At 30.7% G+C, this 17,763-nt stretch overlaps 1 long non-coding RNA gene and 1 pseudogene across 1 annotated transcript; one reads left to right on the top strand and one right to left on the bottom strand.

The window, feature by feature from the left end:
• Window positions 1-2,908, bottom strand: LOC108689878. Its single transcript, XR_001931853.1, has 5 exons — window positions 2,669-2,908; window positions 2,352-2,586; window positions 1,321-1,521; window positions 766-914; window positions 1-35 (listed from the first exon to the last, which is right to left on the bottom strand). It is a non-coding gene; the product is annotated as an uncharacterized LOC108689878 (long non-coding RNA).
• Window positions 2,909-14,261: 11,353 nt separating this feature from the next.
• LOC108689876 overlaps window positions 14,262-17,763 on the top strand; it is a 4,472-nt pseudogene continuing 970 nt past the window's right edge.

Consider the following 17,763-nt stretch of genomic DNA (forward strand, 5'->3'; position numbering starts at 1 on the left):
ACCTGGTAACCGTTTCATCACCGAGTTTGAAATATCTACAATTAAAATAATTGTATTAATAAAAATAAAAATATAAAATAATATTTATAAATTTTATAAACAAACCAATTAAATTAAGGCAATAGGTTCTGATTGATTACACTTTTTCACTTTTGTATCAATGCAAATTTTTTTTTAAATAATCAATAAGAATTTGCACGTTGAACTTTCAAAGTGTAAAAATATAGATAGAGTACTATAATATAAGTATTCGTATCCGCCATTTTTAATCTTTTCTCCATTCTTTCTCTCTTCAATCTTCAACTTTCTCTCTTCTCTCTTCAATCTTCTCAACTCAGCGACAGAATGGAGAGAGAGCAAGGGATTAGGAAAAGGACTAAAAATAGCGAATGTGAATACTCTACCTATTATAACCTTAATATGGGCAACCAAACTATACGTTCCAAAATTATCTGTTAGCACCGACGAGACAGCTAGGATGTATTATAGTTAGTGGATTTATCTGATATCAGAAACAATAGACATCTTACAATCTAATTTTGAATATAATTTTCGCATTTATGTAATTCACTTGTTAAAATTATCTGTAAGCAATAGGGGGAGCCTTTATACTTTGATATGTTTACTTCATCGATATTTTTAAATAACATTTATGATGAATTTCATGGACGCAACGAAGATTGGAAAAGACTATGTTTTCAATCTCACAAAAATGTTTTAAATCTTGTTGTTATGGGAAAGTAGATATAATAGAATAAATGTTACCGATTATTAGTTCAGATTATGGATGTGGATTTAAATCTTACACCACTCTTCTGATTTGTTCATGATATTTGGCTTCATTAGAGATAATTTGTGATAAAATATTTCTAATAAACTGCTTATCCGTCGAACCTCCGATTCAACATATGTTCCTGTAATATAATTACAAAAAATACACAAATGGAATATTGAATGGAAGAAATGTATATACGATAGCGAAAATGAAATATACGTGTTTGAAAACAAGTTCAGTCGATGTTATTAAGTTAATTTGACCATCATACATCTTTTTATGTAGCAATTTTGTCACTTAATTTTCTATTTGCATTATGTCATACTTTAATATTATATCAAATCCTTTTCAATAATGCTCAATATAAAATTACCAAATTTAATACATATAAATAAAAAAAGTCCTTGATGATACATGAAAAATTAAACATGACGAAAAGTTATAAGATGGCGAGTAAATTTCTGAAAAAACACAATTTTCCTAATGGATAATACAAGCATTTAAAGTAATATTTAATAAATGTGACAATATGACAATATACTTACAAATTGTTTTTCTCATATTGATATTCACTTCCAATTGATTTTCGCACTGCAAGAACTCTTTCAGCGTCATTAGAGACAATGGAGGTAACAGATCTTGTACAATCTCACTTCATCCTGCATTCCCCTCTTTTAAAGCTTCAATAGCGTACATTTGTCTGAACAATCTTTTCAATTCCTTACGGATATAATCTCTGCATTCGCCTGTAATGATATGAAGAAATTGCAACATAAAAACTGAATTAACATTAATAACTATTAATATTTTAATAATATATTAATATTTTAATAAAGTCAAATCTGTCTATTATCATAATAATCATTACCAGCATTGGCTATTTGCCAAAATTTTTGTTTTTTATTATTTATTATAGGAACAAGAGAGTGAGTTTATGATGTGCATTTACTTAAAATAATTTTTATGTATTTTTATGTATTTTTGTTTAAAATATAATACAATATAAAATATAAATATAAAAATATAATATTAAGAAAAAGACGAACTATTAACAAATCAGTAATGTTCCTCTGTAAAAAATTATTTGCTTACCACAGCAATTATTATGATTTCTCGTTGAGGATTCATTTTCTATACCATCGAATCGTGGTGAATCAAATAAGTTTGAAAATCAAATATTTTATTAATATGTATATTACATACAAAATAAACAATAATAAACAAAAAGCATTAAAGCCATATGCTGTTCTTTATTGTGAAATATCTCGATTCATATTTGTTAATAATTGGCTTCACAGACAGCTGAAAATCAAATATTTTATTAATATTTTATTAATGTATACTACATATTAATAAAATATTTAATAAATATAGCATTGGGAAATGCTATTGAAAGTCCTTATTGTAATTTACTTCTATTCCTACTTAGCAATATTACAGAAACAGCAGTACACAGATTGTAATTGTAAATTTTAAAGATATAAGTAATAGATTCATTTTTTTCCTAATAAATTTTTGATATTGTGTATATACATTGATATAAACTGTGGGATTGTGAATATAGAACTTAACCAACCTTGTATATCAGATAAGTGATGTTCATTGTGTCGCTCCTGATGATAATACATTGACTTGACTTTCCCAGAGCTGATAGATGAGATGCCGGGAATTTTTATCGTAGATTTTTGTTGCTTTTCTACAGAAATTTAAATAAAGTTACAAATAGGAGATACATATATGGCACTGTTGTGATATGAGATAATTATTTTTCATATTTTTCGAATCGTTGATCTGTTTCGAAGTAGAGTTTACTGCACAACAAACAAAAATATACACAATTAATCATGAAAGATTTTAAAATATTATGAAATAATTAGCTTCATCTAAACTTACTTGTTGATAGTCTGGCAAGAATGCACGCTTACTATTTAATTGCGATTGTGATGCCTTAATCGTTCCAATTGTAATAAAGTTCGCCTATTTCGTTGACGTTTCGACAACTCAGAAAATTGTTTGGACATTTTCAGGTTTTCTAGTTATTTAATCATAAATAATTAACCTATACAATCCGGCTCTGACTATATACGCATTATTCCAATTTTAAAATGTCTTTAATTAATAATTAAATACATAAATAATATTTTACACAAAAATATATTACTATAGTTGCACTGATGTTCCCAAATCTTTAATAATAAGTCTTTTATAATATTAATTCTATTCTTTAATTATTAACAGATTTCCGGCCGCTATTTCTGCAATCTCCATTTATTAGTTGTTGTATACTGCATCGTGCGCAATCACGTGCGCGTACATTGCAACGACATCTTACGAATATTTTATGTAGACTTTTTGACAAGTCGACTTAAAGTCGACCTAAGTCACAAAGACTTAGAGTCGACTTTGTGCTGTTAGGATTGTATTCGTTTATGATCGGTTAAATCTCGGTCAAATCATTTCCTGTATGAATTTTGGCCCGTATGAATTAAGTTTTAAGCATTATCAACACATTTTTGAACAGCGAGCCAAGAATCTTTATTTATTGCTATATTGAATTGCTATATTGAATATCATTTTTCAGTATAATCAGAGTCTGCAGTAGAAAATATCGTCTGTCTGCAAGAACTTGCACACGTGATCACAACACATGATCATATCGATACATTTAAATATAATATGAGATTTCTTAACCTCAATAGTCATCAACTTTGATGTATAATATCTTGGTTCGTGGGACAGAGAAACATTTTTTATCAAATATTTATTCTTACGCGAAAACGCATCTATTCAATGTATTTTTATTTATTTTAAGTTAAAGACTTAAGTTGTAGACGTAAATAACGCACAAGCTTTGGCGTATGATGTAGGATTTATTGCCGTCTCTTGGAGACGAAAGCTTATGCGTTATTTACGTCTATAATTTCAATCTAAGTAAGTATTACGACATTCTTGTGCTCAGACCCTAACGCTTGTAACGCCATATGCTGCCGCGCACTACTGAATCATTTCAGACACTAATCTCTTGTTATACGAAGATTCGCAAAAATTTTTACTTCGTTCTATCTAAAATTGTGATAAAAATTGATACGATGATTAATTATAACAATAGGAGAACCAGTATTCTTCTTAATATCATATGTTCATGTAATCTCGTACTTAATTTTCTTTTTGTCTGACCAACATAGTTCGCCTCACAATCGTTACAGGAAATCTTATAAACTACATTCTGATTAGATAGACTTAAATAAATTAGATTTTCTATCTATAAGTTGGATTTTATATTGTCTCCGAGCATCTTAGAGAAATGACTATATTTTCAATCTCATCGCATTGCCTAAGAATAGACGTTTATATTATATTGACACACGATTATATTCATTCTTATTTGATTTAGCTGCTACTAAATTTAATATATATAATTTATGACTGTACATCACACAATTCGTATTAATTCGTAATTTCAATTCGTATTAATGATTTTAATGTACATTTTTCATAATATTAAATTACTTTTTCATTATTTTTTTTTGCTTCTTAGTTTGTATTTCTGTTATTAGATTTGATTACTTATTTCTATTACATTTTTATATTATATTTGTACTTTTTAGCAGAAACAAGTATGTTTGTCTAAAATCTACATACACAATCTAGAGGAATACATGATTATCGATTATAACATTCTTATAACATTTATTACATATTGAGCGACATTGACAATTAGTACTGCGAAAGCGCATTATAATTTTTATATATTTTATTTATGTAATATTTCCACTGTTATTTTTGTTTACATTGATAATGATCCAACAGGGATCGAAACGTTGGGTGTTGTTTTTATTTATTAAAGTTTTATATTTTAATTATATGACATGTTTATTTATTAACGATTTCAAATTTTAATTTATAATGATTAATTTTAAGCTCATAGCCCTTTGTCTTTCTATTCTGTATATAATTTTGAGTTAACAAAATTTGAAAATGAATTTTCTGAACAACTTAATATTATTTAACAGATATTGAGAGTACAAATAAGTTTCCGCCGTTTTTTTTATCAAAAATTAATTTATTGTGAAAGAACATGTTTTATTCAAAGTAATAGCCATCTCTAGCCACTACTTTTTGTCATCTTTCCGATAGCATGTGAATACCGCGGAAGAACGCTTCATCTTTTGAGGCTATCCAATCATCGATACAATTTTTGGTATCTTCATATGATGTGAAGTACTGCTCAGACAGGCCATGCATCATCGATCGGAACAAGTGGTAATCGAAGGAGCAATGTCTGGAGAATACGGCGGGTAGGGTTCCCATTTGAGTTTTTAAGTAGTTTTAAGTAGTTTTTGACCGGCGCCGCAACATGTGGTCGAGCATTATAATGCAGGAGAATAATTTTGTCATGCCTGGAGTAGTGGGCGCTTTTTCTTGAATGCTCGGTTTAATCTCATCAATTATGTTCGGAAGAGAGCTTCAGTAATGGTCTCGTTCGGTTTGAGCAACTCATAATACGAATACACGATACCAAGCTGATCCCACCAAATATACAACATGAGTTTTTTTCCATGAATATTCGACTTGGTTGTCGATGTTGAAGCATGGCCAGATGGTCCTCATGATTTTCTCTTCTTTGGGTTATCGTAGTGGATCCATTTTTCATCACCAGTAACTATACGATGCAAAAACTCTTTCGTTTATGCCTGACAAGCAGTATTTCACATGTGAAAAATCGGCGTTCGATGTTTCTCGGCTTCAGTTCATATGGAACCCAATTCCTTTGCTTTTGAATCATTCCCAATGATTTCAAACGATATGAAATTGTTTGTTGAGTCACTCCTAATGTAAGTGCAAGTTCTTTTTGCGTTTGGCACGAATCTTCCAATAATGCTTCCAATTCCGCATCTTCATACACTTTCGGCCTTCCGCTACGTTCTTTGTCTTCGACGTCAAACCGTTCTTAAACTTTTGAAACTCACGACAACTTCTCTCACTTAAGGCAGCATCACCATACGTTTCTACAAGCAATCTATGAGCCTCAGCTACAGATTTCTTCAAATTAAAGAAGTAAATCAAAAGTTCCCGCAAATGACGCTTATTCGGCTCAAAATTCGACATTTTGATACAAAAAAAAATATATGATGCTATAAAATCGCTAATATTTCAAGGCTATGGTTGCTGAATGTCCAATCTTACGATATGTTGTTTTACATCAAACAATTTTAACTATAGTTTATTAGTGGCGCCGTCTTTTGCAAACGGCGGAAACTTATTTGTACAATAATTAATTGCGAAAGCATATTATATAAGTGCAATGGAAAGAAAAAAATGTTATGTGAGGTTTCGTTAGAAATGCTTTAAAAGCAGGATTCGGTAAAATAACTGATACGACTTTGAAATAAAAAATATAAAATAGGTCCCAAAAAACTTATTTAAAATATTAAATAAGGAATAGGGTCCGAAAATGCATTTATTTATTTAAAATAACTTATTTAGAATAACTATTATTTAAAATATAAAAATAACTTGTCATTTATTTTAAATAGGTTCTCGAAAGCTATTTCTTATTTTAAATAAAAAATAGATGCACGCTTGCGTGTGTGCGTGCGTATTCGTAATAATTTTTTTCGCAGAGATACGTAATGATTTTAACCTTTTTAAAGCTAATTCTAAATGATCTTTTAAGGCTTGATTTTAAGGTTTGACCTTTTCAAAGTTAATTCTTAATAACCTTCAAGATAAAATAACTCCGTCAAAAATGATCGTAACGAAATTTAAAAAAAAAACATTTTAAAGATTGAAATCTTTACTTTTGAAATCAGTAATTAGTATTTCAATCCGACTGATCCTTTATGGAGCTACGGACACAAATAGATACTCGTCAAATGTAAAAATTTTATACAAATTTTACAAGTGTTTATGTATGAAATAAAGATCACAAAAATGCGGTTTACAGCAATCGAAAGTGTGAACTTTTATCTTCAATTTGCTTGTTTATAAATCTTTATACGATTTTTTTTCATCGAATTATTCAACATTAAGCAAAAAAGGTCGTTTTTGCTTCAACTCCGTGAAAAAAATTGTACAGAGGTCTATAAAAACAAATTAAAGATAAAGATTCATTCTTTCGAAAGCTATGAACCCTATTTGTACGCAATTTTTAATTAGCGTCGTGGAAACTTCGCAAATTTGATAAACAAATTTTAAGAAATTCATGCATCTTCATTTATGTAACTTCATATAACATCAGTACGACTGTTTTTTAAAGTACCGATCTAGAAAGTAGAGATTTCAATCTATAAAAGGCTTTTTTAAACATTTCGCTACGATGATTTTTCACTGAGTTATTGCTATTTGAAAATATTAAAAATTTGTGAAAAAAATGGTCAGGTTTTTTTGGGTATGAGAAGTGCGTGCATGTGTGCGTGTGTGCGTGCGCGTGTGTGTTTATTAATGTATTTACATTAGACGTGATCCACCAAGAAAAATCATGAGGAAATTAAAAAGAAACAGTTTGTATAGGTAAAGTTCTATACTTTTATGTAAAAGTATCAAATGTTTTTAAAACGTACTTTTTACCAAGTTGCAGATTATTGAATGTAATTTTAAGTATCATATGTAACAATGTGATCTTTAAATACGAAATCGTAAACATAAAAATTTTTTCAAAAACATGTTACAGTACAAGCTTTAAAATTTTTTTTATTTTTGTTCTGCGTTGACTTTTTACTGAGTTTTGATGATTTGATATTTATGCAATTCTAAACGCTTTGAAAGTGTTCTCTGTTGAATATTTTACGTTACGCATTACTTGTGTAATATCGAAACTATTAAACAATTCTTAAGAATATCTGTAATAATATATTCGATACTGCATTACAAATATAAACACATTGTTATAAAATATAACTTAATATGGAAATATGTTTCAGTAAAATAATGTTTTACAATCTGATAGATCCGATATCAAATGTTCCCTTTTTGTTTATTAAATAATGTATCTGAAAATGATACGTAACCCAAAACGAAATAAACTATGTTCGCCATAATAAAATGTCAAATTAATTATATTTAAAATAAATATGATTTAATTTCTCTTCGTAACAAGAAAAGTTTTCGGTACATTTTATCTATTCTATCGATTACAAAATATTAGATCTGTTTTCTGAGGCTGAACCAGTGTACACTTTTGGAATCTAATGAAATGGGTACGTTTGATTTTTGGTGAAAGCAAAAATTAAAGAAAGCTTTAGTGTAATGTGTGTAGTACAGAAACAAAAAAAGAATGTTATTGAATAGTATTTAAATATAACTTGCATTCATTCTTTATTTTCTCGCTTCTAATATCACAATTTCAGATAGCAATAGCAGAGCATTAAATGTTAGAATGGATAACTTTGCATTAAAATAATTGAGAGAGAGAGAGAGAGAGAGAGAAAGAGAGAGAGAGAGAGTCGATTTAATTTAATTAATGTTAAACAAAAACGATATTTCGCTGGAATAATTCGATATAAACACACCATTTAAGAATAATTCTTTGACACCAATGAAAAATGACAACTTTTAAGAAAATTTGAATTTTTTTCTCTTAAAACCGGAACTACAAGTGTCGAGAATTATTTGAAAATATAGATACACAGGTTTGTTTTAGTTTTCCAAATGCTTTTGAACTCTTTTTCGTGTAATGATCAAATTTGAATAAAAAATTCTAATTGTATTTTATACTTTTCTTACAAAATGCTTAGAATATTCTCTATATGGTGTCATGATTGAAAAATATTCCTTACTTTTAAATACAATCAAAACTGCGTATATTTATTAGAGAATACAATATAAATTGTAGTATTTTTCACATTTATTTATTTAAAAACTTCGGTATATAAAGTTTACTATAGTTTTTATTTGAATTGATTTTTTAACTAACATAATATAACATAATACATCAACTTTTTATTTGTTTGGAAGTATCTTATCCAAACGAGAGAAAAATTTCGAAATTAATTATTATAGTAGACTATACAAGAGAATAGAAAATAATGTACAATACGAAATGGCAGTCTTATTAGAAATCAAGTATTATCTCACTGCTATCTCAAATTATGAAAATTAATTTCACTGCAGTCATATCGAATATGCATATAATCATGAGACGAAAAATAAATGAATTTTTATAGATTTATAGTTATAGTGACATAGTCTTAACAAGTTTTAGAGAAGTCAGGTTGCTAAAATAATTATCAATATATTCTAATTATATTATACAGTTTAATGCTTACTGTTATGGCATTGTACGTTATGTGTATTGGACGCGTTATATGTACGCGGATACCTCGGCAAGCGGCAGTCAAGTTGCCACTGTCGTGACGTCACGCAACACACGTAAAGATTGAATCCATATCCGTGTGCAATCGTGCTTCGGCCAGTAAAACCTTTTAGGCGATAGAAGAGGCCTCTGACTCTTTCGCACTACGTCTCGCTGTCTCCTTCACTCGACGCACCGAAGGCAACTAATTGTAAGACAGCGAGAGCTCTTCTCGCTCCCGCTAGCGTAATGTAACTTTTGCCTATCACGCGAAAAAGACCGCCGTGGCCTCTCTCAGATTTCTCTCTGGTACAAGTTACAAATGATCATGCAGCACTATCACATATGATTGCTTTAATTTTAACATAATAAATTTTACATATTTTCGTAAAACTAATTGTAGATAATTGTTTGAACTCTGTGACAAAGTATTGTAAAAAATCATGAGTTGTTGGCTTATTATATGATATACACCAATGAGAAAAGATACAGAACCTGATAAAACAATTTGAATTTGATTAGGATAGGTCATAACTGACTTTTAGAACTTTTTGAAATAGGGAGGCTATCAGTATTAACATTAATGAAATTAATAGGTTTATTCGCGTCTCATGGTCCAAATTAACCCAGAGAGCACTTGGATCACAGGTAAGATGGCGGTTGGAGCAGTTGCATTCATGTGCTCCAATGTTCAGTAACACGAACGGATTTAGGACAAGTGAGCATGTCACCTAATCTAATCCGTGAGTAATAAATCGACTCGAATCAACTCGAATTGGATATGCGTCTCGTTTTGTTTCGGATATTTTGTGTTATCTCGATTATTTGAAAAGTGTTTTTAACAATATATAATTATACAAAATAAATGCGTTTTTAATAAATATAAAAGTTATTAAAATGTCAAGACTTTTTTTAAAAAACGAGCAAATGTAGTTAACTAATAAAATTCGTCTTTTATTATATTCGTATAACGAATATATGTATAAATTATAAATACTATACTATAGATTAGACTATACTATTATACTATAAATACTATAGGAATAACTAAATAAGATTAGCCTAGAGTGATAATTTTTATTATGTAACATATGTTAGTTCGTTGACATTGGATAAGGTTACATAAATACGTTTTTTTTATTATCACTGATGAAGACTTTGTAAGACGAAACATTCGAAATTTATAGCGTTATATGAATGTAATAAAAGACGAATTTTATTAGTTAACTACATTTGCTCGTTTTTTTAAAAAGTCTTGATTTATTACATTGCATTTATAATACATGAGCTACTTTTCTATATAAAAGTTATATTATATTTTTATATTTTTATATTATATTATATTTTATTGTATTAATATTATTTTATTTTATTTTTTTTATTTTTCTAATTTTATTTATTTTATTTTATTATTTTATTTTGTTATTGTAGGATTATACTATATTATATATTACACATGTGTGCGTAACGTGCCCCAATCATACCACCTTCTGAGGTGAGACAAATGGCGCGGGCTTTTAATTGATCCATGGAGTATGCTTTAACGCGACGCGAACATCTAATCGCCATATTGGTTCCAGTGACGCGAATTGGACGCGTATTGGAGCATGTTGGAGCGTGCGACGCAAACAACCTAGTGTGACACAATAGATCATTACATCCTTGTTGTTTGCCAATATTAAACAAAGATGACATATCAAGATCACTATGTCGCTTATTGGAAGACACACAATATAAAAGCACTCCGACGTCTCAGATTTGCATTACTAAACGCAACTATAATGTGATGCCGAGCGTGTCTAAGCGCCGACGACGGCTAATTAATGGCGAAGGAAGAATGACGGGAAATCACTAAATTCATAAAGAAATGTTACTCATTGTTTCTGACTCACTGACTATAAAGCGATTTAATATAAATTTAAATAAATACTTGGAACGTACGTAAAGAGTAGAGACGTAATTGCGTTACGACAGCTTGGATATCGGTATTGCATTATTAGGTTAGAATATGAGAAATTAAAAAATCTATAACATAAGCATTCATCTGACGGCGCGAGTAATTATCTAACGACATGAGCAGTAATCGATCTTACAATGAACATGAAATGATGATTAATCTTACCGAGCACTAACTTAAAATCTATCGCAGAGGCTTACAAAAGATCTGCACGCAGAACGCATGACATTAGAGATAGAGAAAAAGGAAAACCAGAAAAAAGAACTGATTCGAGCACCGCAACTAATGTTTGCAATGTCATAAGCATTTTGCGGTTACAGATTTTGAGTCCTCTCTCAGGTTTCTCTCTGCACACATCTTTCGTAACAATAATCATAAGACATATCGTAAGAATCAGCCAATTAGAATTAAGAATTCAAAATAATTCTTGACTGTGATTGACTCATTTTTACTATATATCTTATGGTTATTGTTACGGAAAGTGTGTGCCATGACTTTAAGGCTAATTCTACAATATACTTTTTGTTTTCTGTTTCACTTATAATACTAATAGATATATAATTGTAATATATCTGTTCAAAAATGTTGTGAAAGAGATGGAACATATAAAAAAAAATGTTCCGATTCATATAAAAATATTCCACAATTTTCTAAAAAGTTATAAAATTATTTATAAATTCTGAAAAATTTTGAGAAAGCTTTTATGATTAGAGCGATATTGTCGAAATAAAATTTAAAAAATGTCGATTTGACCTTTGAACGAAAATATTTAAAATATAAGATGACGTATCACAAATTTATACCAAAAATATTAAAAATATATCAAAAATTCATTCTCTACATACATATTTTTTTGTTACTCGAAAATGTTGAAATTTGCAAGCTTCGAATCGACAACTTTTTCATCATAACGTCTTTTCGAGGAACTATTTCTAATTGGGAAGAATGGAGTGATAATGGAATTTCAACGTAACACTAAAGGTAATTAATTAATACCGTTTTTTTTTGGGATACACAGAGTGTAACCTCGATGCTGCACTACAAAAGTATACATACATCATGGTGTATGTATATTACTTCATACTATCGTGTTTAATGGGGCATCACAATAGAAGGAATAAGGAATAACGATATCAACTTATCAAAAACCGTGTATTTTCATGTATCCGATTTAATTCTGCTGCCGGTTGACTTTCATTTTCAAATTTTTGTCACACTGGCTCTATATCGTCTCTTTGAGTTCGTATAGCAAAACCCCATTTCGTGCATAAAATTTGTATTACATTATAGCCATGGAAACATTAAGGCTTAAACACAATAGGCACAGGCAATAGGGAGTAACAAATCGTTCAATCAGAGCTCTGGTATGTAAGTTCGATATTATATCCTAGAGCTCTGATTGGACAGCTCGTTATTCCTTGTTCCTTGTGTTTAACGCCTTACACTGAATAAATTCACCAGCCAAGAAAACACGCTATACTGTCTGAGTGTTACATTGGGCAAGCTAGTGCAGCCAAGAGAAAACGCTATAAGTCTCTAAATAAATGCGGAGATCAATATGGTCAGAACACGAATGTCGTATATATAATATACAGAAAGGCGAAAATAAAAAATATAAATCAAAATCAAAGTGGGTACACAAAATAAAATCAAGGCAATGTCCCTGTATGTGTGATTTCCGTTCCGCAAGAATTTAGTTTCCTATATCCCATGGAGCGGAACTTGCAGATGCGCAATCAATGCAAGCCAGTGATAAACGCTATTCCAGTGGATCTAATGAAACTGACCTATGGCAAGGCTCTTGTGATTGGTCAACGCTAAATGTGCGTTCTGAGTTTCTTAGAGTGGAAATTCCACTCTATGGGACATAGGAAAACACATTTTAGTGGAACGGAATCGGCGAAATAAAGTTACAACCAAGCGTTCCGCCAATTCCACATAGGATCGCACCCTCATTAATCAAATTTCAATCCTTAATATCAATTTTCAATGCGTAGTAGGAGTCAATTGGGTATCTTGAAATGAAATGAAAATTACAAAAGTGAATAAATTTACTAGAATATTGATAATTTAATTGGTCAATACCTAGTAATTATTGTTCACTTTTGTAATTTTCACCTTATTTCAAATACACATTCGAACCCCTGATTCTGGAATCATCTACACGGAGTAAAAAGAGTAAGAAATTGACCAATCACAGTCGAATGTGAGAAGAATAATCGACTGTGATTGGCCAATTTCTTACTCTTCTTCCTCCGTATATTGTAGGCGACGCATTATGCCCGTTCTACAATAGAGGCAAGTTATAAGCCGTAAGAAATTATCCATTCATAATTAAGTGTGAAAAGAATAATTGACTATGATTAGTTAATTTCTTACGGCTTACGTCTCTATTGTAGAAAGCTTTAAGCCTATTCTACAATGTGCAGTAGCAGTAGTGAATTAAAGAGTAGGCACAGAAATCTACTAATCATAATTAATTATCCTTCTTACATTCGACTACGATTGATTTCTACGTCTACTCCTTAATTCACTACTGCTACTGCCTATTATAAAATGGGCTTAGTCTACAATGGACAATAGCAGCACTGGATTAAGGAATAAACGTAGTAATTGACCAATATCATCATATCATAGTCGAATATGAGAAAAATAATTATGATTAGTTGATTTTTACGCCTACTTCTTAAACTACTATTAAGGGCTCCGCGCAAAAGGAACAAAGAACAGAGAACAGAGAATAAGAATTTCAACCTATCAGAAACTGCATATTCCACAATACATAATTTTGGTAGGTTGAAATTTTTATTCTCTGTTCTCTGTTCTTTTTATTATGTGGAATCTCTTACATTGTAGACCATTAGATCGGAATCAGACTATGCATTAAAGATTGAGATTAAAGATTAAAAATTGAAATTGTACCAATGAGGACAAAGAAATTTTGACTCCTTTTGTTCTGGTTGTTTTGGATTGGTCAAACATCTGATTTCGGCCTTGTATTTTGTGCATTCCTGTGTTGATAAAGCCTTGTGTCCACGATACTAGAAATCGATGCAAAACCTCGGATGAAGAAAGAATGAATTGACCAATCACAATGTGATCAAATAATTCAAATGTGATTTGTTAATTTTTTTTCTGTTCGAGATCTCGGACCGATTTCTAGCAACATGGATATCGGGCTTTAATGTATTAAGCAATTAGAAATCACACATAGACCCAGTTTAAGAACCACCAAGATGGCAGTTTTTTCGGTTTCATTAAATACGCGGAGTAAAAAGCATTTTTTGGGTGTGCCGACTTTCTTGGGATATGTTGCCGGTATTGGTAGAGAGTAAGTTTTAACCTAGTATATAATATTTGTATGTATTTATCTCCATTGATATAAACTATAATTAAATAACAAATTTATATAATTTCTTTTTGCTATTCAGAGCAACGGGATTTACAATACGGTCTGATATTGGTCCCGCTCAAAATGCCAATGACGTTTCATAAGTAAAAAATTACATTATACAATTGAAAAAAGGTAATTATTTGGAATAGCTACCTCACCTTCAATTTTAAAGTTAGGCTCATTCGACGCATTTTTTGCATGAAACGAAAGAATCTGGCAGAAAAGAAAGTGTCACTCTGTTCTACAAAGCGAGATATTAATCTAATGTTCACTACTGTTTACGAAGAGATTACGAAATTTGTTATGTTGACATAATGTAAGGAACTATGCATATGCTGGATGCATGCTTTGATCACATGCACTTTGTATATTAAATCTTCGCCGTATTAAGACCGTGTTTGTATTATTACCAGTTGTTAGTACAGTATATAATGGAAGCTACCTTAGATTAGATAGATAGATTTTTAGTACTGACAATCGATTAACAGTAATATATGAACCCAACTCAAATGAGATTGAAACTAAAATATACTAAAAGTAATAGTTCTATAAAGATTAGATTCCTATGCAAGGTAGAGTGTATATTGAATATATTTATTTAATCTTTGCCTTGCTAAATGAATGAGTCTACAATATATATACATATACATTTAAAAATAATAGATTCCAAAAGGATTAGACAGATCCCTAAGCAATAGTAAAATGTATATTAAAAATATTTATTGGTCTTATTAAATAAATGAGTCTATAATGTAATAAATATTAAGAAGATTAGGCAAATTCATAAGCAAGGTAGGATCACAAGTAGCGTACATTGTTGCTGCTGTACTCTAGAGAACTTTATCCTCTTCTCACAGCCTCCTTTCTTACCTGTGTATACTACTTATAGAGGTATATTTCAAAACTCAATTCCATCAATTCCAGTATTATTTTTATCCCTGTTCATCGAATGTTGAACAGAGAATAAAGAATAAAAAACTTGTACTTGACAGAATCAAATTTTAGAATGCTTTTAATTTTAAATTTATTGTAAACATAATAGAGATGACAGACATGTTCCACCCACAAAATATATAAAAAAGAAAGAAGAGGAGGAAAATGAAGAAGACTTTAATAATTCATATTATGATAAATTTTCAGGATATGGAGGCTCTTTTTTCAGTAAAATAAGTAGAATAGATCTGTTAAGTAATAATGTTCTAAGTAATATGAGATATTAATATTCTCATATTGTGCCACGATCCTTATGATAAAGATTATGAAGAAGTAGATACTATTTATGAAGCTATTGATAAACAAATGGATGAAAAACGTAAAGAATATACCAGAGAAGAATTGGAACGCTATCGTCAAGATAGCTGGGACATACTTGCTCAGCAATTCTCAAACTTAAAAAGAAAATTAATGTAACTGAAGATGAATGGAAGAATGTTCTTGAGATAGGAGATGCTAGAAATCGAAAGCAGCGTAATCTAAGAGCAGAAAAATTCACTCCGTTGCCAGATTCTGTAGCGAGAAATTTAGGAGGAGAGATGTCTACCAGCATTGATCCATCTAGCGATCTCACTTCCATGATGCCAGGTGTGATGACATCTGGTATGTTAACTCCTACGGAGGATCTTGATCTCAGAAAGATTGGACAGGCCAGAAACACATTAATGAATGTCAAGCTGAATCAGGTTTCTGATTTTGTAGTAGAGCTAAACTGTAGTTGATCCAAAAGAATACCTTATGGATTTACAGAGTCTGATACCTACTTATGGTGGAGACATAAAGTAAGTAAATAATTATTGTACATATTTGGTTTTAAAGTAATATTTAATTTCAAAATTTTATAAATGGATAAAACCTTTAATACAATTTTTTTATTTTTTTATAGCGACATAAAGAAAGCCAAATTATTATTAAAATCCGTCAGAAAAACTAATCCTAATCATCCTCCTGCATGGATTGCATTTGCGCATCTAGAAGAGATGACTGGAAAGGTTCGGCAAGAAACCTTAATAATGAAAGGATGCGAAGTTAATCCTACTTCTGAAGATCTGTGATTAGAAGCTGCAAGACTGCAGCCACCGGAAAGCAAAAGCAGTAATAGCACAATTGGTGCGCCACATTCCGACATTCGTGAGAATTTTGGATAAAGGATTTAGAAACGGAAGCGAAGCGAAGCGAAGCGAAGCGAAGAATGTATCGAAAGGCACTAGAATCTATCCCGAATTCGGACTGTGGAAAGCGGCTGTTGAGTTAGAAGATCCCGAGGATGGACGAATCTTGCTCAGTCGTGCGGTCGAATGTTGTCCGATTAGTGTAGATTTGTGGCTTGCTCTTGCTAGATTGGAAACGATAATGTAAGAAAAGTCTTAAACAAAGCTAGAGAGAATATCCCAAACGATAGACAAATTTGGACTGCAAAATTGGAAGAAGCAAATGGCAATAAACATATGGTGAAGAAGATTATCGAACATACTATATCCTCGTTAAGTGCAAATGAAGTAGAGATCAATAGGTAGGTAAACATTGGTTTAAAGAAGCTATGGAAGCTGAAAAAGCAAGGGCAATGCACTGTTCGAGTTATTGTTAAAATTATTATTGGTTTTGGAGTAGAAGAAGAGGACAGAAAACATATTTGAATGAAAAATGTTGAAATTGTAAGACTAATAATTTTCTATATAATTTTGTAATTTCCTATGTAAACAAATGATATATATGCGAAATGAATATTTATATTTAAAAAAATATTGCTTACAGTGCGCTTAACAAGGAGCATTGGAATGTGCCAAAGCTGTCTATGCTTATGCATTAACAACATTTCTTAGTAAGAAATCAATTTGGTGCAGCTTATTTTGAAAAGATGGCACGCAGGAATCTTTGGAAATTTTATTACAAAGAGTCGTTCATTGTCCCAAGAGCGAAATGCTTTGGCTGATGGATGCAAAATCAAAATGGCTAGCTGTAAGTAGATTAATTCTTATAATTTATATATTTATAACATTTATTTCTTATTTATTATTTCTTTTTATGCAATTCCATTGCTTTTTTAGGGCGATGTACCAGCTATATTTTATCTCTCGCTAATTCAAGCTAATTCAAATTCCGAAGAAATTTGGTTGGCAAGCTCGAATCTGAAAACTCAGAATATGAGAGAGCGCGACGTTTATTGGCAAGAGCCAGAGCATCCGCTCCGACGCCTAGTGATGATGAAAAGCGCCAAGTTGGAATGGGCTCTTAATAATCTTGACGCAACATTACATCTGTTAAAGGAAATTCTCGAAGCCTTTGACGACTTCCCCAATGTGGCTAATGAAAGGTCAAATTGAAGAACAACAAGGATATTTAGACAAAGC

The sequence above is a fragment of the Atta colombica genome, unplaced genomic scaffold (genome assembly GCF_001594045.1).
Source record: "Atta colombica isolate Treedump-2 unplaced genomic scaffold, Acol1.0 scaffold28, whole genome shotgun sequence".
Classification (NCBI taxonomy): domain Eukaryota; kingdom Metazoa; phylum Arthropoda; class Insecta; order Hymenoptera; family Formicidae; genus Atta; species Atta colombica.